Here is a 23,985-nt window from a genome sequence, read left to right as displayed (position 1 = left end):
CAGGAGACCCTGTCTTAAAAGAGGAAGGGGAGGGTGAAAAGGAGAACCCAACTTAAACAGAGAAAATGGGCTTTCAAATATACAGCCAGTGCTCTGTCCATTTTGGAGGATGGGATTATAAGAGAGATAAATATGTAGGTTAGCCCTGCCAAGAAGAGAAATATTAGCAGACCACTCCCCACCCCCACCCCAGAAAAACCCCAAACCAGTGAAATGAGAGGATTCCAAGAACCTGCTTTTTCTGGGCAACAAACTCTCTCACAGGTGTTCCAAAACTTGGAACACACACACAGCCCTTTGCCACAGACGGGAAGGAAGCGGGCATGGTGACCTGTGAGAAAAGCACTGTGCTTTTTGCTCTCAGAGTCTGCAGGCTTCTTGACTGGAAACAGTTGACTGTAAATATTGACATGAGGATCTGCCTGACGACAGCAATGACGTTTTTGGCTAGGAAGAAGGTGAAGGTGAGTTTCTCTCCTTGTTTCCAGAACATGGGTGCTCACTTGTTTTCAATGACATGAGCAAGGGAATGGTCCAGGAGGTGTCTGGGGGAACGGGGCACCCAGGGACACGGTGGCCTGCCTCCCCACTGATACTGGGTAGCAATCACTTGTTCCTTTCCCTGAAATCCAGATGAGTGAGCAGAGACTTGCAGCTCTTCTCTGGCAAAGGAGAGTCCATTTACTGAGCCGCTTAGGTACATAATGTGGCTTGCCTTTCCTCCTCAGCTGTCTCTTAAACCAGCTCTCATTTTAAAGATATACGAAGCGAGAAAACTGGCACTGAAGAAGATTCTTAAAACAAACAAACAAACAAAACCAATTTTGCTCTTCTTGTAAGTGGAACGAACAACCCTAAACTTCAGATGGAAGCTCAAAGACCCCAGATAATCAAAGATACCCTGTGTAAAAAGAACAATACTGGGGGGTCTCACGATACCTGAGTCAAACTTATGTTACAGAGCAGTGACAACAACAACAAAACAAGCATGGTGTTGGAGCAAAAATGGACACACTAGTCAATGGAATAGAACAGAGGTTCCAGAATGTAACACACACACGCGCGCGCACACACACACACACACACACATACACACACACACACACACACAGAGAGAGAGAGAGAGAGAGAGAGAGAGAGAGAGAGAGAGAGAGAGAGAGAGAGAGAGAGAGAGAGCTAGCTACAGCCACCAAGATCTTTGACAAAAGTGTCAAAAACTTGCACTGAGGGAAAAAAGTCTCGTAAAAAATGGTGCAGGAAAGCTGTTATCTACACACAGAAGATTAGTACTAGATTTTCACCAATCACCCATATATACTTTTCTCATAGAGGAAAGTACTTCAACACACAGGTACAGGCAAGCACTTTCTGAAGACACCAGGAGCTTGGGAAATATCAGCAAGCTTTGATAACGTGACATTAAAAAGCTTCTGCATACCTAAGGGAGCAGCTGAGTTCTGTCACGCCTACAGAATGGGAGAAACTCATCTCTGGCCACACGTCTGAAGAGGGTTAATAACTAGGCTACATGGTGACCTCAAAGTCTACCTCCCTCCAAGCCACAAACAACCCAATCGATAAATGGATAGAAATGGACAGTCCCCCAGAGTACACACGGCTAAGAAGTACCCTGAGATTCTCTCTCACCCCAGTAAGAAACAATGCAAAGACTGGTGAGGGTGTGGGGGAAGTGGCACTCCCCTTTATAGTGCTAGTAGGAAATTAATCAAGCCACTGTGGAAATTGGTGTGGAAGTTCCTCAAAAACCTAAATATAGGTCTATCAAATGTCCCAGCTTTACTGCTTTTGGTATATGTCTGAAGGAACCCTTAAAGTCACCATACCATAAAGATGCCTTCACAGTTATGTTTAACGAGGCTCAGTTCACAATAGCCAAGCTATGGCATCTGCCTGGGTGTCCACAAACAGAGAAATGGGTAAAGAAAATGTGGTTTCTTTACACAATGGGGCTTTATTCATCCCTAAAGAAGAATGAAGTCATTTTCTGGAAAATGGATGTAACCAGAGATCATCATATTAAACAAAACAAGCCAGACTCAGAAAGATAAACATTACGTGTTTTCTCTCATTTGTGGATGTTAGATCTTGTATAGATGCATCAAATTGTGTGTGTGTGTGTGTGTGTGTGTGTGTGTGTTGACAAAGCAGATAGGATACCAGGAAAAGGAAGGAGGGGTGAAGGAGGGAGAAGAAAGAGAGCATGAGGGGGTAAGGTCCATTCTCCTGACACCCTTGAAGGAGATTGTCTTTATAAAACCATGGACAAGGAAAATAAGAAACAAAAAACAGAGACGATGGCCAGTGGGAATTTGACTTAAGTAAAACTCTGGGGAAATGAAATATAAGAACCAATTAAATCATTATATGTCACCATACTCAAGATGCCATTGATTTTAAGATTTATCATTGTTTGGTTTTGTGTCACATGAAAAAGAAATACTGCCATTTGCTTTCTTATCTCATTGACTGCAAGATGTGCTCAAACCTCAGCTAATTAAAACGGTCTTGTAACTAAAAGAACAAACGAGTCAAGCATCAAGAAGGAATCATCTTGCCTTTCTTGTTGTATTTTTAACTTTTGCTAATAATAATAAATTTCCCAGGCAAGCATCATTCCTGGCACTGGAGATGGAACTGTGCTTTCATGGGGCAATCTTCATGAATTTTCCATCTGACCCAAAGAGCAGGGGTTTCCTGCCCTAAGAGGAAGAAGGGCACCACTGGGTATATGAACGGCAGTGCAGCTGGACAGGACCATGCAAAGTCAGGGGCACAGGTGACAAGGAGCAGTGTGGTGCTGGGAGTCAAGGACCTGGTGTCCTTACCTTGGCTACCTTCTTAGAGCTGCACGATTCTGTTCAGAACATTGCTGTTCCTCTCTAGGCTTTAGTAATGAGAAGCCAGGTGTGCGCACACTCACGAACACACTGACTATGCAAATAATGTAATAAAAAAAACTTCAAAATGTGCTGTCCTGACACTTATGAGAAACGTCTCCATTTTAAATCACAAACAACTAACCAAAAATCAATACAGTGTACGCTAAATAAAATCCATCCACAAGCAAGCACGGCTGGGTCTCGGGCTGCCGCTCTGAGATCTCACCCTGGTCCTACTCCCAATGTCAACAGTCTTTGGAGAGAGAGAGACCTCTGAGCCTAAGCTTCGGTCCTACTCTCCCTACTGAAGAAAGAATCACCCGATAGACCACAGGCCAGTTTCCTTAAGGCAATAGGGCCCCAAGTGAAGTTAAGTGGGTGAAAGGGGACTAACAGTGCACTTGTGCCAGGGAACAGTGTGAGTAATGGAGGAGGAACAGGTTGTCAGGAGCAGTGGGTGTGTGCAGTACCCAGCTCTGACCATGGACTCCTGCATGAGCTTGCCTGTTGGTGCCTTCATGTCCACATTTTCACAGCAGGCTTAGTGATACTATGTGAGGACCAGAGAACGGAAACTTCAAACCCCGCACAAGGCTTGGCATCTGACGCATGCTCTTTTCTTCTCACTGGCTACGGCATCCATTGTCCACTCTGGGGAGCCCTATCCCGAGAGAGAAGCCTTAATAGAATCTCCTTTGGCAGCCCCCCAGGCTCTCAGGAGATGTTAGCAAAATTAACAAACTTGGAAACAGAAAGAGAACAGGCGATGGAGGAGTTTGTCCTCCTCTTTTTGCAGGAAGCCCATGGCTCTCAGGTGAGAGGGCCAGGCGTGCTGTGTCAAGGGACTCATTTCAGACTCCTTGGAAATAAATTCTATGTATTGGGGCCTACATTAAACACAATCAAATTCCCTCTATGTCTCTCTCTCTTTCTTTCTCTCTCTGTCTCTGTCTCTGTCTCTCTGTCTCTGTCTGTCTGTCTGTCTGTCTGTCTGTCTGTCTCTCCCTTCCTCCCTCCCTCCCTCCTCTCACCTCCTCTCACCTCCATCTCCCTCTGCCTCTTCTCCCACCCTATGACTTTTTTGGGGGGTGAGGTCTTATGTAGTCCAAACTGCCTCAAACTATGCATCTACAAATAACTTTGAAGCTTTGAAGCTACAAACAACTGAACTTGTCTTTATCTCCTAAGTGCGGCGATTATAGGTGTGTGCCACCATACCTGCCTTTTTGTGACCGGTTTTTCAATCTGTAGTTTTAATTCCCTAGTTTCTTGACTCATAGCGTTGACCTAGGGGAGACACCAAAGACCTGGCTTCTGCCCTGGTTAAGTTATGCTGTAGAAAGGGGAACAGAAATACCACAAGGAACTGAATGGAAGAAAGGCCGGGAGGCGGGGCAAAGGCTAAGGATGAGCTTGGCTGCCTGGAGTCCAGGCTTGAACGCGTTCAACCTTGCAGAGAATTGTTTCCCAGTCCGGGCACAGGCAGAATGGCCAACAGCTTCCAGCAGAATCACTTAGTCTACCATCACGAGCCTTTTGTGCCCAGGCTTATTGTCACTTGTGCCATGTTCATGTTCGGTTGATGCCCATGGGAGGCTTGCTTTATTCTGGGCGGTGGGGGGGGGGGGCGGGGGACGACAATGGGAGGCGGTGGCTCTGAGGAGAAGGAAGATAGTGGTGGCATCTGCAAGGAGTGAAGGGAGAGGAAGCTGCAGTCAGGATGTATTGTATAAAAGAAGAATAAATGAGATGTTTTTTAAAAGACGCAACAAAAATTGGTGTGTTGTGCAGAAACTGTGAGCCATATGCTAGTGCGAAGGTGGTGAGCCGGGCCCTAAGCACCCTGGGGAAGGCAGGCTGAGCCCGGGACTGCTGAAGCTACTCTCATCCTGTTCTGTCCTGTTCTGCCATGTCCAAAGGGTGCAGAGAACTATCCTGGACCATGGACAAAGGCAGAGTCAAGTGGACTGGTGGAAACATCCTTGCAAAGGAAACATCCTTTGATAGAATGTACTTGGTACTTTGTTAAGTTCGTGCGGCTTCCACTGTACTTCAAGTTCATTGGCAAACTGCTTCATCTTCCTGTGTCTTAGACCAGACAATCCCATGATCCTTTGTTTCCTATAGCTTCCTCTGACCTATGAATGAGAGAGTTCACCTTGTTCCTTGAGTCTGGCCTAGATTCTGGGCAGTCATGTCTGGAAAACAGAGAGGACCCTGCTCTTTTAGAAGCTCAGAGGGATTCACTATAGCAGACAACAGAGACTCTCTCATTCTCTCTCCCTCCCCCCTCGCTCTCTGTGTGTGTCTCTCTCTGTTTACACACACACACACACACACACACACACACACACACACACACACACACACACCTTTCTAGAGGGTGAGATGTGATCAGGAATGCACTGCAGACCCAGCTCCCTCCCTGTCATAGTTACCTGGAGCTCCTGCCTTTGCCAGCCTGACTCTGAACTTCCTCCCCTCTGTTGGGTACATCCTTATCTTCTTCTTCTGCTAAATCTCTCCTTATCCTCAGGTCCGCACACTTTCTTTCAATGTCTGAGGCTGCTAAGAATCTAACAAGCACATACACAGGAGCTGGAGAGGTCACTTGGTGGTTAAGAGCAGTGGAAGAGACCTTGGTAACACAAAGACGACTGAGGGCAGATGGTACCCATTCCATTGTCAGTGTTCTAGAGGCCCCAGACCTGGAAACAGGAAAGATCCAGAAGAGGAAGCCCAAGCAGAGGACTTGGAATTGAGGATTTTGTCGTCCCCAATCTGTCCCAGGGATCATGGGAAAAAAATGCTTAGGAGGATTCTCTCTGAGCTGTGGGTGAGGAGGTAGGAAGGTGGGAAGTGGATCTGTATGTCAGAACGTCCCCATCTACAGCGGGTCTAAAGCCCCAGAACAACTGCTCCCTTTTCAGCCTGCATGATGTGTCACCGTGATTTGAAGTGTAATATAAGACCAAGCCTTCAAAGGGGAGAGATTACCTTTCCCATTATGCCTTGAGGGAAGCTGATAAGAGCCTGGGCAGGATTCCCGCAAAGATAATATTTTAATGGAAGATGCTTTCATCCCACTTCCAAAGGCCTTGGCATAACATAAATTTGACAATGGGGTCTGAATAGTAATGTGCATGCTTGGAAAGGGCTAAAAGGCAGTAGATTTTGACTTGCTCTGTGCGCTTATCTGATTTCTTCTACTTGCATCAGGGGAGCTTTGGCTACAGAAGTTTATAGTGACTCAGTGGCTGCAATTGCCCGGCACCCTCTAAAGATAGCTTCCACCTACACAACTTTATGGGATGCAATAGTGAGACAAGAAATAGCATCTTTCTGGCCGTAAGGGCGGGGCTCATCATGGATCATGAACCAATCACACAGCACAGCCCTAATCATGTTACCTCTCCCCTAAATAGATAACTCTCTGGCTGGACAAAGGAGCAGACATAGAATGTGTGGACTCCTTACTGGCTAAAACCTTGGTACATTCAAAAGTGACCAACATCAATTAAGATGACCTCTATCTCCATCCAGTTCCTACCATAGACCCATAAAAAACTACCAGGCATGGCAATGCGGCTGTATTTCTCTCTTGAAACACCACCCACTATCATGAGTTTTTCCTCACTTTTCCTTAATAAATCTGCACACACTCTGCTCGCTACCTGTCTGTTATTTCCTTACCTTCTGGGGGCATGGGACAATGAGCTCAGGAGCCATGACTTAGGGTAGCTTTGCTGACCACAATAGTCTGTTACAGACTAGTATACCACAGAGTGGAGAATGGCTCTGTCACTCTCAAAGAACCCACATCGGTAGTACTTGCTGCGTGACTTGTTTGGGAGAACAAGCCTTAGTCCCTGGAGCTCTCAGCCTACCTGGGAAGGGGTCAAAGTAAACTTTGCATGGAGATGGGCTTCCTCTGTGAGGTAAGGCCAAGAGAGACACCTGCGATGGGTGCTGGCCAGGAACCCAAGTGCATCTCCTAAGCACGGTATCGTGGAAAGAGTCTTGGGCGTGGTAGGTTGCTCATACTTAATTTCAGCACTCAGAAGGTTGAGGTTGGAAGAATGCCTTGAGTTTCAGGTCAGCCTGGGATACACAGTTTAAGTTTCATACTTTATCTCTTAATAAAGTGCATAGTGTATAAATGAAAGAGGAAAGGAGCTGGCCTTGAAGTCTTGAAGTCGCTCTGTTGTTGTTGTTATTGTTGTTGCTGAGGAAAATAGTTGCAAGCATTCCTCAGGAATGGTCTAACTTACATGGTAGCATCTGGAGACTCCCCAAACTTCCCTGTATTTTTTTCCTATGAATATAATCTTCGGATACCCAAACTTCAGCCATGATCATCTCTCATATTCTAAGAGAAATATGTCAGAGATACATGTCTCTGTCACAGAAACTATGACCATGTCAGAGACCCTGACGTCTCTGGCCTATGTAAAGAATGCCTCCCCTATTGCTTGCACTTAAATTTAAATAGATGAGTATTTTGTTTATATAAAAAACTGTGCGATTGTTTTTTAAGTCTGCAGGAGCATGCTAATTTTGGGAAATAAAATATCTTCTGCTGTCATCTCCATGACCTTCGAAGATGATGGCTACCTGATCAAGAGATTTTATCCAGAAAGCCAGCTTCAGAAGCTCAGAAGATACTGTGTAAGTGACACCAGTAAATTGAAATCCACTGCTGGCTTCTCTTAAACTATGTACTCTGAGCCAGCCTTGTCTCCCAAGTGTTTGAAGACTTGAGTTTGAAATCGGCCTCAAGCAGCATGGTATCTCTCACAGAGATCTTGTCTATTAGCCAAATGTGGAATTTGTGGGAAGGCGCTTTGTAAGCAGAACCCAGCATGCAGCTATAAGGTGCAGTCATTTGTAGAACTTAGGAAACAAGAGACCTAGAAATACTGACTGTAGATCTGGGCTCGAACTCAGACCTCTTCTAAGCTAACTTAAAACACAGATGCTTACCAGGCATGGTGGCACCCACCTTTAGTCCCAGAACTCAAGAGGCAGAGACAAGTTGGATCTCTGTGAGTTCGAGGCCAGCCTGGTCTACAAAGCAAGTCCAGGTCAGCCAAGGCTACACAGAGAGACCCTGTCTCGGAAAAAAAAAAAAAAAACAAACAAAACCTGGTAACAAACAAACAAAACCCTCACCAGTGCTTTTTCTCCACCATCTCTACTATTGCTTTGTCACTTTCGAGCACAGGTTAAAAAACTGTTAGGTCCTCTCGCCCTTATCTGTGCCTCTCTTTATCTTTAAATTGGTTTCCTTTTCTTTTTCCCAGCATAGATATAGCCAACAGTTCCCAAACTCAGGACTTCAGATCTTATAACTGAAGATATAAAATAATAACAACAATAATTATTATGAATATTATTAGAAATAAGAAACAATTGTGTTATTTAAATATAAAAATACTAAACACATTATTATTATTATAGTTATTATGATTATTGTGTTTAAAACTGTCAAATGTTGATATAAAATTTTTTAAAAATACCCTTAAGTACATCATTGCATTGAAAGAAGAATCAATGCAACCAAGAGAAAGAAGAGATGGAAGGAAAGAGTCAGGGCCAGGGTGTGTCTGAGTATCATCCATGAAGGCTCCTGCTCTGGTCCCATAGACACGGGTACATTCACATGGGGGTGTGGGGGCCGGGTCAGCGTCTCAGGATACTCAGGGCAGAGACTGTGCTACAAGAGAACTGAGTAAGCCGCGGGACCCTAAGATGATACAACCTTCCCAAGAAGAAGGACAGCATAGGCCTTTTCCACCTCCATCTGGGCTGCGAGGACAGATGTGAGAACTGCCAGGCAACTGCCACAGGCTTTCTGCATAGTTTATGCTTCTCATGTGGGCTCTATGTGTCTTTAAGTGGAGAATTAACTTCGAGTGGTCCTGAGGAGGTCGCTATGATGCAGTTGGCAAGTCACTGAAGAAATGACTCAATGGAGAAGAAACAGGATTCAGGTCTATAGCATCTAAGGGTATCTCCAAACACTGAAAGACATGTTCATACAGACAAGCAAATCCCAAGTGAGACATGGGAAAGAAAACCTAGGCCTAGAAGTATAATAATAAAACTTCAGGACAAAAAAAAAATTAAATTAAAATGTTAAAAACATCCAGCAAAGAAGAGAAGAAAGATGTGGTATGAAGTAGCAACACGACTTATAGATAGATAACTACAAATGGACTCCAAACTAAACACTAAAAGATAATAAAATAATGTTCTTAAGATTTGGGGCGACAAACTGTCAAACTAGAATCCTACGCTGAATAAAGCTGTCTTCTAACAATGAATGCAAATAAAATTTAGAAAATTAAAACAACTTTTTTTCCAGAAAAAAAATAAAGAAATTAATTTTTTTATTTAAATAATTTATTCAAATTACATCTTGACTATTGTCCCCTCACTTGTGTCTTCCTGTTTCCCTCCCCCCACTTCATTCTTTCCCTTCCCCTAGGCCTGTGACAGAAGGGGACCTCCTCCCCCATTCTATGATCACAGTCTACCAAGTCTCATCCTGGTAGCCTGCTTCCCCTTCCTCTGAATGCCACCCAGTCTCCCCACCAAGGGGAAATGGTCAAATAGAGGGCACCAGAGCTCATGTCAGAGGCAGTCCCCATTCTCCACAGTTGTGTGTAGAATGGGGACAGACTCTGAAAAATAAGGAAAATTGAAGCATGTATTTTATGTGGGAAGTAGAAAGGCTGAGATGGAAGAAGAAAAGTAAAGATATTGACAACTATTCCTGTGTTGCTGGATCTGTTGGAAAGATGGGAAAACTAAAATCAGGCTTAGAATTAAAACCCCAGACAAAATTAGTAAATTCTATTATACCCATCAGACCCAAAGCATTTTTTGCCTTATACACTGCTCAGAGAAAAGTTACTCAGTCAAGACTTTGTTAACCGTGTGTATTAAAATGAAAGTTTAGAAAAATTTCAAAGGTAAAAAAGGAAAATATATACACAAGTGTGAAAATAGTATAAATAGGAGAAAGAAATAGATAAAAGATACTACAAATAGAGCACTATGGCCATAAAGACTAGAAACACAATCAAAATCACTTTCCTAAAATTGAAATACATAAAGCAGGGTATATACAATAGAAAATTACTAGGCAAATATTAACCACTAGAAATCTGCAATCAACATTAACATAATATTACTTTTTATTAACATCACTATTTTATAGTGATAATTATAGTCTTGAAACCACACGGACACGTTTACGTCTGATTTTGTGCTTACATCTCACTATTAGTTAAGCATCTCTGAGAAATAGTGATAAAATGCCATGGAATAACACAGTTCAGGAGCAAATGCAGAACTGGAACTATCATCAAGTGCTCAACAAAGTGCAGCTACCCACTGGGCCGCCAGGCAAGTCAGACCACGGTATAAAGGTCACCCATGTTCAAGTCTCTCACCCTGCACCTCCTCTCGCTGTGACAGCTCCGTCTTTACAGGGCATGCCCGCTCTTGTGTGCCAGTGGGAACAAGACACTAATAGCCAGAAACTGCTGGGTTTGGTTTTTCAGAGACAAATCCATACTATAATTACAGTGCCTTTAAGTTGCATTTTTATGATGATAGTGATTTGGTTAACCAGAAAACAGAAACCATGATCCTCCAGAGAGAAGCAGAGAAGGAAGCCAACCGGAACAGCAGCTCATTATTCAAGTGCAATGAACTTCAACTAATGCTTAATTATGAGAGGCACGGGGAAGATCAGAGGAGAAAGAGACAAGAGACACGGCGTCTCCCAAGGCACTTGATTGATTCCTCAGATTACAGAATTCAGGCTGCTGCAAATTCTGAGCACACAGACTCTGCCAGAAAGGGCCCGGGGAGCACACATGGCTTGTGGTGTAAATAAAGGCAAAGTAAATTAAACTAGGTGCGCTACCTGGTGCAGGTCTCAGATGAGAACATATTTCAGGCCACTGCTATTATGCTTTTCCAATGAAGCTGTTTTTAATGTTGATTTATTTTGGGGGGTGGGGTGGAGCAGGGAACACTTGTTGAGCTCAGGGCCTGGCCAGCTTGTAGAAGTTGATTCTCTCTACTTCCACCACACGGGTTCCGGAGAGCGAACTTAGATTCTCAGGCCTTTACTGGGTAAGCCATATTCCTGTCGCAAGCACAGCTATTTCTTAAGGTGACAACAAAGACTTCATCCCACCTCCTCTTCATGACCTGTGACTCTGCCACTGAGATTTTGCATTAGAAAAAAATAAAACCTCAGCCAAAGACTTTGATTATTTCTTTTTAAAAAAAGATAAATACCAATGAAATGCACTCTACACACATTAAAATAAGATTATTTTGGCATAATGTTATTTTGAGGAAGAAAACAGCAGAATGAATCATCAATGGGAGATTTGGTTGATGACAATGTCCTGACGTAAACTCAGCTGGCCCTCCCCGTCAGTGGCTTTTGCATCTGTAGAGTCATACAACCAGATGAAAATCATTTGGGAAAATATAGCATTTGTACTGAACACAGATAGACCCTTTTCCTCTCATTTTTCCCTAAGCAATAAAGCAGAATGGTTGCTTATATTATCACTTATATTGTGCTCATTATCCCAGGGGATCAGATTGGAAGTTTGAAGCTCATGTGAAAATGTACACAGGTGACATGCAAATAGGATGCCATTTTATACAGAGGACTTGAGCATCCAAAGATTCCCTGTCTGTAAGAGGTATTGAAACCAATCCTCACAAAGAGTGAGTGATGACTGTGCAAGATCAGTAGGTATTTATACAAAATATTACCTCCCTGTTTGGAGCCTAACTTCACTATTTACTGGCCATGTGACTTTGAACAGGATACTTAATCCTTAATTTTCACCTGTAAAATGGGTAAAAAATATCTATGTCACTGTGAGATTTAAATAAGATAATGCATGTCAAAAACTCACTGTATGCTAGGCACACCACAAGGGCTCAGTAAAGTGTAGCTGAAACATAGTTGGAAACATCTGTACACAGTTTAATATTCTCAGCAGGAGACTGGACTTACCCATGGCCTCTTTGATTGCAAGTGGCAAACTTACCATTCAAGGCCATGTCCACTGCTTTGTACCCTGCCCGTGACACCTGAAACACCCAGCTCTAAACAGACACACGGGGAAGAGACAGTTTAGTGTAAGCTTAACTTTTCCATTCCCACTGTGACTTTGAAAAGTCACTATGAAAAAGAGAAAAATCAAACATGAGAAAAATAAAAGAATGCCAGCCAGACACCTGTTAGCTTTATGCCGTCTGTAGGACTGGAAGATGTGCTTCCCAGGACACTGAGAGAAAGTTTCATCGGTGTGATAAAAAAACAAAACAAAACAACAACAAAACCAACCAAACATTTCCAGGAATCTTTGCAAAACACAGACACCAGAGAAATGCTTGGTGAATGAATGGAGGGAAATTCTTCATTGGTTTATTGGAAAAAATGATTTAAGGGAGAAAACAAATGAGCTATGGATGTTAAGGACCCAAACTGTCGCTGTCAGTCTCTGGTAATGTCCTCAGAGTAAAGTGTGTAATCTCCTAATGGCTCTCGCCCTTCCACTAAAGCAGAGAGCAGATGGACAGCCCTTCCAGCCACAAGTCACAAGGCTGAGAAAACAACAGATTCAGACATAACAACACCTACAGTTTGGTCTCCCAGGAGACCAAGCCAGCTAAGCTCCTGTGTAGTGTGACGCCTCCTTCTGTTGTGCTTCTTCTGTCCTTCCCAAATGAAACTTCTATAAGACACGATGGCCTCTGGACCCTCCAGCACTTCCTTTAGTGCTTGGCACCAGGGAGGCAATCGAACAACTTCTGCAGAGTGGATGCGGCTCCGTGTAACCTGGTAACTGGCTGAACAGCTAGCCAGAGGATGCGCAGATGCCACGCTGCTCGGGGGCTTCTGCTATTTTCCATTCAGAGTGCTTCCATATGACTGAAGGGAGAATGAAAAGCCAGGTGCTGAGCAGAGTCCCAGCGATGCTGATGAGAAGTCAATGCCCTTTGTAGCTAAGCAAGTCCCCGTGCTCTCCTCACAAGGCAGAGAAAATTAAAGTGTGCTTCTAGCACAAAGAAGGAAAGTCTAGTGGGACCAGCTCACCACTAGAGAGCTCCTCCATCCTTCATTCACACCAGCCACAGAACAAGGAGAAACAGTTTCTGCTCTGCCTCCCGGGTACACATGCTCTTCCTGTTACTTCTTCAGAGGCATTGCCATTTACAGCCTGCTGGAGTTGGCTATTTGCTTGCCCTGTGTTGGTATTTTCTCTGCTTTCGTTTTATTGTACTGCCTAGATCTACCCCTTTCTTTCACCTGTATGCTTGGGAGATTGTTAGCATACCTCACACACACACACACCCAAAGGCAGGTTTGGGATGAGAGTGATGTAGACTAGGGCGGTTAGTTTCCATTGTCAGCTTGACACAGTGAAGAATCACCTAGGGAGGGCCTCAGTGGTATACTGTTCACATCAGGTGAGCTTGTGGGCATGTTATCTCTATTGCATTAACTGACATGGGAAGACTGGCCTAGAATGGGCAGCATAGCACCGTCCATTGGCCTTCATTCTGTAGAAGTGTGGTGAAATCAAGAAGAGCAGTGGTATAGAGGCATTCGCTTCTCTCTAACTCTAGATTGTGGGTATAACTAGCTGCTATAAGCTCTTTCTGACTTAAATGCCCAGCGATGATAGACTGTAACCTGGAACTGAAAGATAAAATAAATCCTTTCTCTTCTAAGCTGCTTTTAGCCAGGGTATTTTATTACAGCAACATAAAATGAAAAGAATATATAGACCTATGCTGTCTGTCTAAAGAACGGCTGTCCCGTACCTTGTGGCAGAAACCCAGTACAAGAAGTCAGAATCTTGGAACAAAGGAGGGATGAGAAGTCCTTGGGAGTGTGAAGAAAGTCAGCTGCTGGGGTCTGAATGCTTATGTTCTGCTAAAATGTCTGCATCTCACTCATCTCTCACCATCCTTTTAGAGTTAATTCAGTTTCATCTGGAGAATTCCAGGGGCCTCCTCCGTGCCACGCCAGACCTGGAATGCCAGCAGTTCTGCGATTACTTTCTTTGACTTTATGAACTTCTGCATATTTCTCAAAACGAGCAGCCTTCCTTCCTTATTGCCATGTGATGTGCTTGCTGTGTGCGGCTTGCAGTGTGTATGGGATGTTGCTGTAGAGTGGTGACTTACAAACAATAGTGTTTCTTACATTCCTAGAAACTGAGGAATCCAGGACCAAGTCAAAACCAAGTCAGACTGTAGGACTAGTGAGGGTGCTTCCCTAGTTCCTAGATGGCTCCCTCTTGCTACATCCTCTCATGGTAGATATGGCAAAGTGACAAGGTAGCTCCCCCAGAGCTTTTTCTAGAAGGGTGTTAGTTCATTCGTGAGTGCTGCCTTTGTACCTATGTCTTAAAGTCCACCTCCCTAGACCATTCTACTTGTGATTACTTTTAAAAAATATTTTATTAATTTATTCATATTACATCTCAATTGTTAGCCCATCCCTTGTATCCTCCCATTCCTCCCTCCCTCCCACTATCCCCCTACTCCCCTCCCCTCCCCTATGTCTGTGACTGATGGGGACCTCCTCCCCCTGTGTATGCTCATAGGGTATCAAGTCTCTTCTTGGTAGCCTGCTATCCTTCCTCTGAGTGCCACCAGGCCTCCCCATCAAGGGGATGTGGTCAAAATTGGGGCACCAGAGTTCGTGTGAAAGTCAGTCCCCACTCTCCACTCAACTGTAGAGAATTTCCTGTCCATTGGCAAGATCTGGGTAAGGGTTCAAAGTTTACTGTCTGTATTGTCCTTGGCTGGTGCCATAGTTTGAGCAGGATCCCTGGGCCCAGATCCGCCCGTCATAATGTTCTTCTTGTATGTTTCTAGGACACTCTGGATCCTTCTATTACCCCATTCTCCCATGCTTCTCTCACCTAAAGTACCAATAGGATGTCCTCCCCTCTGACCCACTTTCCTGGTAAGTGAAGACTTTCATGGGACATGCCCCTTGGGCTAGTGTCTAGATATAAGTGAGTATATACCATTTGACTCTTTCTGCTTCTGGGTGAACTCACTCATTATGATCATTTCTAGTTCAATCCATTTGTCGACAAATTTTGGGAGTTCCTTGTTTTTTGTGATTATTTTTTAACACATGAATCAGGGCCCAGGGACTATATCAATAGTCATATTAAAATATCCAGGAATGAGGGAGAACTAAGCAAGGGTGAGAGGCTCCCCCGCCTAGGACTTGGCAGGGAAAGATGACACAAACCAGGTTATTGTTAGAAGTGGCTAACTGCTTTCCTTGTGCCATACCATCTTTGACTTTCCCACACAATCTCCTAACTGCAAGAATGAGACTGCCGGCCAGGAAACAAAAACTTGGGAGAATTTCATTAATTTGACCCTGTGTACAGATTGTGTGCCCCACAGGTGCACAGTGTTGTGATCAGTTGCAGAAAACCCAGCACCTCTGTCCCTTCTTGGTGAGAGTGAGTAATAAAAAAAAAAATCAACCAACAGGGGACTATCTGAGAGAGCACCCAGTTCCTTCACTGTATCCTTCAGAGAGACCTCTCCCTGCCTCCATTCCATCAGCTCCAGTCTTGTCTGCCCACATCTTGAAAAGATTTTTAAATTAGTGTGTGATGTGCCTTTCCCATAACTAATGCAGACCTACAACTTTGAAGAGATGAGTCTCAGGGACGGCAGTTGGTCTATGCACTGCTGTGCCAAAGTAGGTCATAGATTCACTTGTGAGCCCAGTCAAAATGCTCCATCTGGTCTACCAGCCAGACTGCTTTTCTGCAAATGAGCACAATATTGTGCACATGTGGAACACAGTATCTGCACATTGAGCTGAAACAACAGAATTCCCTAGAGACTTCTCAAGACACTCTTTTTGATGGCCAGTGGAGGTAGAATAGAAATGTCAATACTTCAATATGAAGACAGAGTTCATGTTTCCACTCGGAGAAAGGGCACAGTCTCTGTATTTCCACTGCATAAAGCAGCTATGATCCATTAATGAAAAGGCATCCTTATTAGTTACTTTTTGTGTTGCTGTGATAAAAATATCCTGACAAGAAGCCACTAAAGGAAGAAAGAAAGAGTTTAAAGTTGAAGTCCATGCTGGTGGGTCTGTCACAAGAGGGGGGAGCTGGAAGCAGCCGCTTACAATACATCCACAGTCAAGAAGCAAAGAGTGAAGAATTCTTATGTTGAGTACACTTTGTTCTTCCACAGTCCAGAATCCCAGTGCAAGGAATGATGCCACTTATGTGGGTGGGTCTTCCTACCTCACTTAACCTAACCAAGATCATTCCCTCACAGGTATGCTCAGAAGACTGTCTCCCAGAGGATTCTAGATCTCAAATTGACAAATGAGATTAACCACTGTACCATCCTGTACTATAGGCAGCAAAACATTGAGTTTGGAGGAAGTACTTTAGCTTTGAGCCCCTGGGTGATGCAAAATTGTCAGTGTCTAGGGACACGGAGTCTTCTGGGATTTTTAGGGACTTCATAAAATACACAAACAATATACACCATCCAATTATCACAGTTACAGAACCAATACCTGGAACTATAGGGTGAGAGTTATGAGGTCACTGAGATGACAAGTATTTGTTTAGATCTGCTCCCTTCCTGGCTAGTATGCTTGATTCTAGGGAAGAAATATCAGACTTGGTTATAGACCCAAAGGATTTAGAGACAGAAATCTTTATTAACATTGTCAAGTATCAATAATGAAACAAAATAGGCTCTTGGAAGAGAGGATTCTGGGTGGGAGCAGGAGAGAGGCCCATCCATCCTATAAATGTGACCATCAAGGAAAGGCTATGTAAAGAGTACTAGAAAGAGTGGCCAAACAGGGATATCAGTATGGATCCGTGAAGAGGAAATACAGAATATAGTTAAGGTACCACCAGATGCTAGTGTAGGGCTTGGGCACAGAGCTGAGAGGCACTGCAGTGCTTAGCATATGTGGATCCCTAACTTCAATCCCTATGAAGTAAAAAAAAAAAAAAAAAAAAAAAAAAAAGGCTCAGGTGTAGCTGGAAGGAAACAGTATGAGGTGAAACCTCCAGAATAAGCAGGGCTAGAATTTTATAGGGCCTTTAGCAAGTCATAGTAAGTCATTCAAATTTTATTCAAAATCAGTTTTAAAGGATAGCAGGAAATGAACTGAATATGTATGAATGTCTGGGAAGTAGTTAGGAGCCATAGACCTTCAGTATCTCTAGTTTCTTTGGAAGCTTCCACAGTATTTTCTGGTGCCATGAAAGTTGGTCCACGGGGAGGGAGTATTCAGATAGAGTGCAGCTTTAAGGTCTCTGGGGCCTTTATCTGAAGTGCATGGTGTCTTCAGCAGTAGGAACAGTACCTTCCAACTCTGGGGAGCAACCAAGGGCCACAGCAATAGACTCTATGTTTTGGGAGATCCTTGAACAACTCTGGGCAAAAACTTGAAGGAGGGCACTGCTTACGTCTGATATTGGGTTTTTGCTAGGTGGTCTCCAGCTCTTGGAGGACAGATCATCAGCCCAGATGAGAAAGGTTCATTAAAACTATATATGGATATTTGTAAGAAGAATTATGTGTATTATAGGCTTTGGAAAATAGTGAATAGTATGATTCCTTGTTGCCTTTTCAGATAGCCTTATTGTTATTTCACCACCTTTTTCCTTCTTTATTTACTTTCCTTGCCCACCCTAAAGAGCCATCTCTTTACCCATTTCCTCTATCAGATAATTTCATACACTGTATTTTGATTATCATCATCCCTCTTCCCCATCTCCTCCCAGGTCCACTCTGTTTTCCCTTGCCACCTGACTTTGTGTTCTCCTGATTTTTTAAAGCCCTATTAGTGCTGCTGCTGGTGTGTGTGTGTGTGTGTGTGTGTGTGTGTGTGTGTGTGTGTGTGTGTCCACACATACTGGAACTTGTTCAACCCATTCGTTCAAATTTTTATTTATATTTACTTTTAAAAAGTTATACGTGTGTGTACCTGTTTGTATGTATGTTCATGGCACACAGGCAGGTGTCAAAGAGACAACAGATTCTCTGGAACTTGTAGGCAGCTGTGAGTCACCCCCTAATGGATGCTGGGAACTGGACCCAGGTCCATGGCAAGAGCAGCAAGTTCTCTGAGCTGAGGAGTCATCTCTGCAGCCCCAGTGTTTTCCTTGTAATTGCTCCTTATTCTCTTGTTGATAAGCACTGGTATTGTTTCTGGTTTGGGCTTATTAGAAAAACAACTATTATTTCATTTTTACACTTTGTACCAATTATTTTGTGGACACAGGCTTCTATTTCTCTTGGTAAATACTTAGGAAATGGACCTGCTGGGCAACTGGACAAGTATGTGACTGAATTTTATAAGAAACTGGAGACCAATTTCCAACTTGGTCATTTGACTTGGTAATTCCCCTAGCAGTGTCTGAGAGTTCCACTCCACGGCACATGCAACACATGATGCAGTCATTTGCTTTAATCTAGCTTTGTTGGGAAAGCCTGTCTTATATAGGTTTATGTTGCATTTCTCTGTGAGTCAATAACAGCACCTGCTCACGTACTTCCCTGCAGTGGCTTCCCTCTGTGGGCAGTCTTCTGCCTACAGTTTTATTGTATTAACTTTTTTCTGTACTGGGCATTTTATCATCTTGCATGTTCCACCTCTCAGTCCTATCTCCACATCCCTAGTCCCTGGCTTCTCTTTTAAAGTCACTGATCAGTGAGAAGCTACTGAACCTCAGTTATCTACAAGAGCAGTAAGTATTCTTAACTGCTGAGCCACTTCTCAAACCTGCCCCCTCCCCATTTTCCATTTTAAATCAACTGTTTAAGTGTAGAATAAATTCAAACTCCTTTTTTGCTAGACCCAACTTACTACCTTATCTAAGAATTTTGTCTCTGTCCTTTAGTTTTGTTATCAGGGTTATTTTTATGACCTTTTTGTTTCATCTTAGAAAACGAGTTGAGAAGTGATTCCTTCTCTATTTTGAGTAATATTTATATAAATTCATTACATGTATGCATGAAATTCAAGTTTCAGAATTCCCATGGAACATCATCTAAATTAACCCTTCAAATATAACATCAACTGGTCATTATGACCATGCCATTATGAGATTCAATCACAGAGTGTTAAAATAAAGATATTGGCATTATTGGAAGGCCAATAATATTCTTCTTATGATAATACTATAAAGTATTTATATACTTGCTTGAAGATGAAGAAAATCAAGGCTGAGATTATCAAAATCCTCGAAGCTACTTTCGACTCACACTTCAACCTTCCACATTTTAATGCCTGTAAATTTTCCACTACAGGCAATGCCTGAGCAGCCTACAAGTAGAAGGGGACTTACACCTCATGGACGTGAGCAGCCTACAGGTGGAAGAGGACTACACCTCATGGACCTGAGCAGCCTGCAGGTGGAAGGGGACTACACCTCATGGACCTGAGCAGCCTACAGGTAGAAGGGGACTACACCTCATGGACCTGAGCAGCCTACAGGTAGAAGGGGACTACACCTCATGGACCTGAGCAGCCTACAGGTGGAAGGGGACTACACCTCATGGACCTGAGCAGCCTACAGATGGAAGGGGACTACACCTCATGGACCTGAGCAGCCTACAGGTGGAAGGGGACTACACCTCATGGACCTGAGCAGCCTACAGGTGGAAGGGAACTACACCTCATGGACCTGAGCAGCCTACAGGTGTAAAGAGACTACACCTCATGGACCTGAGCAGCCTACAGTGGGAAGGAGGAATACACAAGAAGAAAAGATGCTGTGCTGGACAGCTTCATGTCAGCATAACACGAGCTAAAAATCATCTAAGAGGAGGAGCTTTGATGAAGAAAATGCCTCTGTATCATCTGGCAAGCCTGTAGGACATTTTCTTAATCAGTAATTGATAGGGGGAGAACCCAGCCCATTGTGGGTGGGGCCATCCCTTGGCTGGTGGCCCTTGGTTCGGTAAGGAAGCTGACTGAGTTAGCCACAAGGAGCAAGCCAGTAAGCAGCACCATTCCATGGCTTCTGCAGCAGCTCCTGCCTCCAGGTTCCTGCCCTGTCTGAGTTTCCGCCCTGACTTCCTCCAGTGATGGGCTATGATGTGGAAGTGTAAGCTGAATAAACCCTTTCCTCCTCCAGTTGCTTTCAATCATGGTCTTCCATCACAGCAATAGTAACCTTAATTAAGACAGACAGTCTTGGTCTTTCCATGTGTGTCAAGAAGGGTCCCAGGTGCTCAACAAAATACAGTTGGTGACAGAAAGTAGCTCCTTGATCAACTATAGACAGATGAGATAGATCCACATTGAGTGACTGGAAACCTGTCACTTGCCCACTGGGACTTCCCTGTACATGGTCAGCTGCTTCTTTCAAAAGCTTACAAGCCCCACTTTTCATTCCAAAGGTGTGACTTAAGACCGTAATGAATCTCCATGGCTAGCACAAAGTGTGCTGTGTCTAGCTAAACCACAGCACTACTAATTTCCAGACCCTTCTTTGAAAGGCTTTTAGTCCTTCTTAGTCCAGAAACACGAGGGCTAGACCACACATTTGTTTGGGGCCTATCCTTATTGTGTGTCTCTTATCTTAGAAAGAAAGCCCTTTTCTTTTTATTTTCCTTGCTCACCATTTAAAAAATAATTTTACAGTTAACAAAAGACTGATATTTCAGGGACATCCACTTTAGGAAATAAAATACTCTGTTAAGTATCCCTGATTCCTAGTAAAATATTGGGCACACACATTGGACCTATCCCTGGTAAATTTATATTGCTCATTCCATCTGCTAATTCTATGTAGTAAAAACAATCAATAAAATTAAAATAAATCAATAAAATAATATTAATCATCAAAAAATAATAAAAATCAATAAAACAATCATTGACCTGTGTTTTAATTCTTTGGTGCGTTCAAATTTGCAATGGATGGAAGACGACCTTGGAATCTCTAATGCTCTCCTCAGGACCACTCTAGAAGGGAGGTGACCTAGATGATACAGAATTCTAATGAGGACCTTGATAACCACAGAAGAATTCCAGCAAGACTGGAAACAGAAGCCCATCCTTGACAGAGGTGTAGGTTATGGATTTATTTTTCTCAACACTTTCTGTACCAGTCAGGGTGAGCTCTGGAGCATGACTAGGAGGGTACTGCCTGGGGAAGGTGGAGGCTGAATGGCAGCCTGAAGGGTTTGCATTGTGCATGTAGGAGAATATAAGCTTTCTCTTCTCAAAAGAAACAGAGAGGGAGCTCAAACTGGTTCAGGTTCAATCCCCAGGTTGAAATTCCCCCTTGCATTATTGAAGTAAATTGATGAGTTATTGTGAACGGGCAGATTCTTGGGGGTTGAGGCCACAGAGGCAACCTTAGGGCTTCCTGGGTTATGGTGGGAGCTGATGAGGATTGCACAGCAGGCAGAGGGGGCTGGTGAGGTACAGGATCCAGGTCAGCTTTTCATTGTCAAGAGGGTTGAAATGAGAAGCTGAAGGACAGCCGAGCCTACCTACCCTCCTTTATGATGCATGGTTACTTCTAGCACAGAGCAAGGGACAAAAGCAGCAATCTGAAGCCACTTCTCCTCCTCGGCATGGCCTCCTCAGCATGGCAGCAATATAAGGTCCTGATCAGCCCTGGGAGATCCATAGCCACAACTCAGGGAATCCGAGTTGAAGTAAATAAAGGTTTCTTTTAGCTTTGCTTTGGTTTGGTTTTAGTCAAGTTTGTAATCAGCTCCTCCTTCATGATCACACTGTCTCTTCCACTCCTGTGTCACTCCTCTGCCCTGTTCATCAAAGCTCACCTGGATCCATCCTCCCCTCCATGAGTAGCATCATCTGAAGCAGCCCAAATTCAGAAGAAGACCTTGGGTGGGGCCTTCTTCTGAAGTTAGGACTGTGGGGATAAGATGAGCAGAGGCTAGAAGAATGTAACATTGTCCCAAGAGGGAAAACAGAAAGCCTCACCCCCTAAGACCTAGACTTTGTGTGACTTTCCAAAATCTGGCGAAGATTAGTGATCACCAGACATCATTCCCATCAGACTAAACTACCATCCCAATGGAGGTCTCCTATGAGCCACCACCTAGGACTGAAGTCCCTGGGAGACCAGGTAAAGTTAGAAGCAGGTGGACTGGGAGCTGACTACGTGGCAGGTGTTCATGCCTTAAATGGTAGTTTCTAAGGATTTGCCGCAGTGTCTAGCTACTGTCTCAAGATGATCTACACACTCTGGCCTCTGTTCCATCACCAGAGAAATCCGTGTCACTGCCCTCTGTGTGCACTGGAGTGAGGGGAAGGTGTATGGAGGGTCATCCACTCACAAGCACTCTTGATCTGGTCTCACCTCACTCTTCAGAAACTACTGTTCTAGATGTCTCTGATTGCGTACCTCCATAATTATGCATGATGCATTTTCCAACTAGTGTACTTTGGTATTATAATTAAGTGTCCATTTGCATAAATATTTATTTAATACCCATTGTTATCCATCACAGCTGCTAAGGAAGGTTGTTTAGGATGTCCACTGTCCACGGGTGCCCAGTGCAAGAGGGAGGCCTGTTTCTCGTCACTTGGCTCAGTGCCCAGTGTTGCATCTGCTGGAAGGAAGGGACACATTTGCTCAAATGCTATAGGGTACCCTCTCTGCTCACACTGGTCCTACCCCATGAACTCTGTGAAAGCGGAGACTGTGGGAGTTTTGCACCACTGTCTCCTCCTGCATCAAACCCAAGCCAAGTACATAGAAAATATTCAATAACCATATGTGGAATAAATGTTCTCCCTGTATGCATGTGTGCAGTGTGTGTGTATGTTGTGTGTGTGCATACGGTGTGCATACACACAAACATATGTAAAAGCCAGATATTGATGTTCAGATGTCTTGCTCAACTGTTTCTCTATGAATTTGTTTGTTTTGGATGCAAGGCCTCTCCCTGAACCTGGAGCTTGTTTGTACTAGCCTGGCTAGCAAGGAAGTTCCCAGGATCCACCTGGCTCCACCCTGCCCCCAGTACTGGGATTACAGACACAGACTGCCACATCTAGCTCTTTTGTGAGTGCTACAGATCTGATTCCAGGCCCTCATTTTGATGAAACAAGCACATTGCCCAACAAGCCACGCTCCCCCCAAGGCCAAATGAATGCTTTTAAAATAGTTTTCAGAGTATTGGGAGTTTTACCAAAGATAGGAACTAGGCAATGGGTTCAGAGGACAACGGCACAGGGAGAAATAGGCAGTGAACATCAGATCTCTGACTTAACTGTACTCATCAAATGCCACTCAGTTTTCCTCCTCTTCAATAGAAGGTGCTCCTGAGTAACAATCAAATGTTCTACTTGGTAACTAAGCCCAAGAAAAGCCAGGATCAATCTCCTCCCCTACTCGCCACCCCCCACAAGAAGAAAGCCTTGGTTCATTCCTCATGATCCAGAAAGCTGATGCTCATCATCCTATGAGAAAGAATAGCATGTAAGGTTACTAGCTATGGGTAGCCTGGAAGCCACTGAAGACTTTGAGTTGAAGAGCTAGCTTCAGTAGTCATCCTGGGATGTAAAGGCCTTCAGAAATATGAATCAACTTTCCCTCTACATCTCCCATGCTAAGACTGATGATGGCAGAGGATCGAAGTGGTAGTTTCTGGCTACTCTGAAGACTCAGTTATGTCATGTGGATATGTTTTTGTTTTGGCCCCAAGCATGGGATATGGGAGTGCTTTTCCACCATTGAAGACAGCCTCATGACAATTGTTAGACCCATGAGAGGGCATGCGATGTTTTGCTGGAAGCTGTCTTGTGAAAGGGTGATGTTGTCTTGTGCAAGGGGCATGGCTTTTTCTAGCTACAAACACCACCTTTGTGGACTCTGAGAGGAGACATATAGAAGCTCATGAACAGTGAGACAACGCTTTTTTGCATTGCTATACCTTACAATGATTTACATCAATTCACTGGTCTTTGTATTTTGACACTTCACTTTACAGAAAGAAATGCTCCAGAGAACCTCTTGTG

At 43.8% G+C, this 23,985-nt stretch overlaps 1 protein-coding gene across 2 annotated transcripts in view; it reads right to left on the bottom strand.

Moving 5' to 3' along the window:
* Positions 1-23,985, bottom strand: part of Plpp4 (phospholipid phosphatase 4) — a 129,665-nt gene that overhangs the window by 18,081 nt on the left and 87,599 nt on the right. The window lies entirely within an intron of this gene.

This window comes from Acomys russatus, chromosome 5 (genome assembly GCF_903995435.1).
Source record: "Acomys russatus chromosome 5, mAcoRus1.1, whole genome shotgun sequence".
Taxonomy (NCBI): domain Eukaryota; kingdom Metazoa; phylum Chordata; class Mammalia; order Rodentia; family Muridae; genus Acomys; species Acomys russatus.
This window is presented reverse-complemented; position numbering and strand designations above follow the sequence as displayed.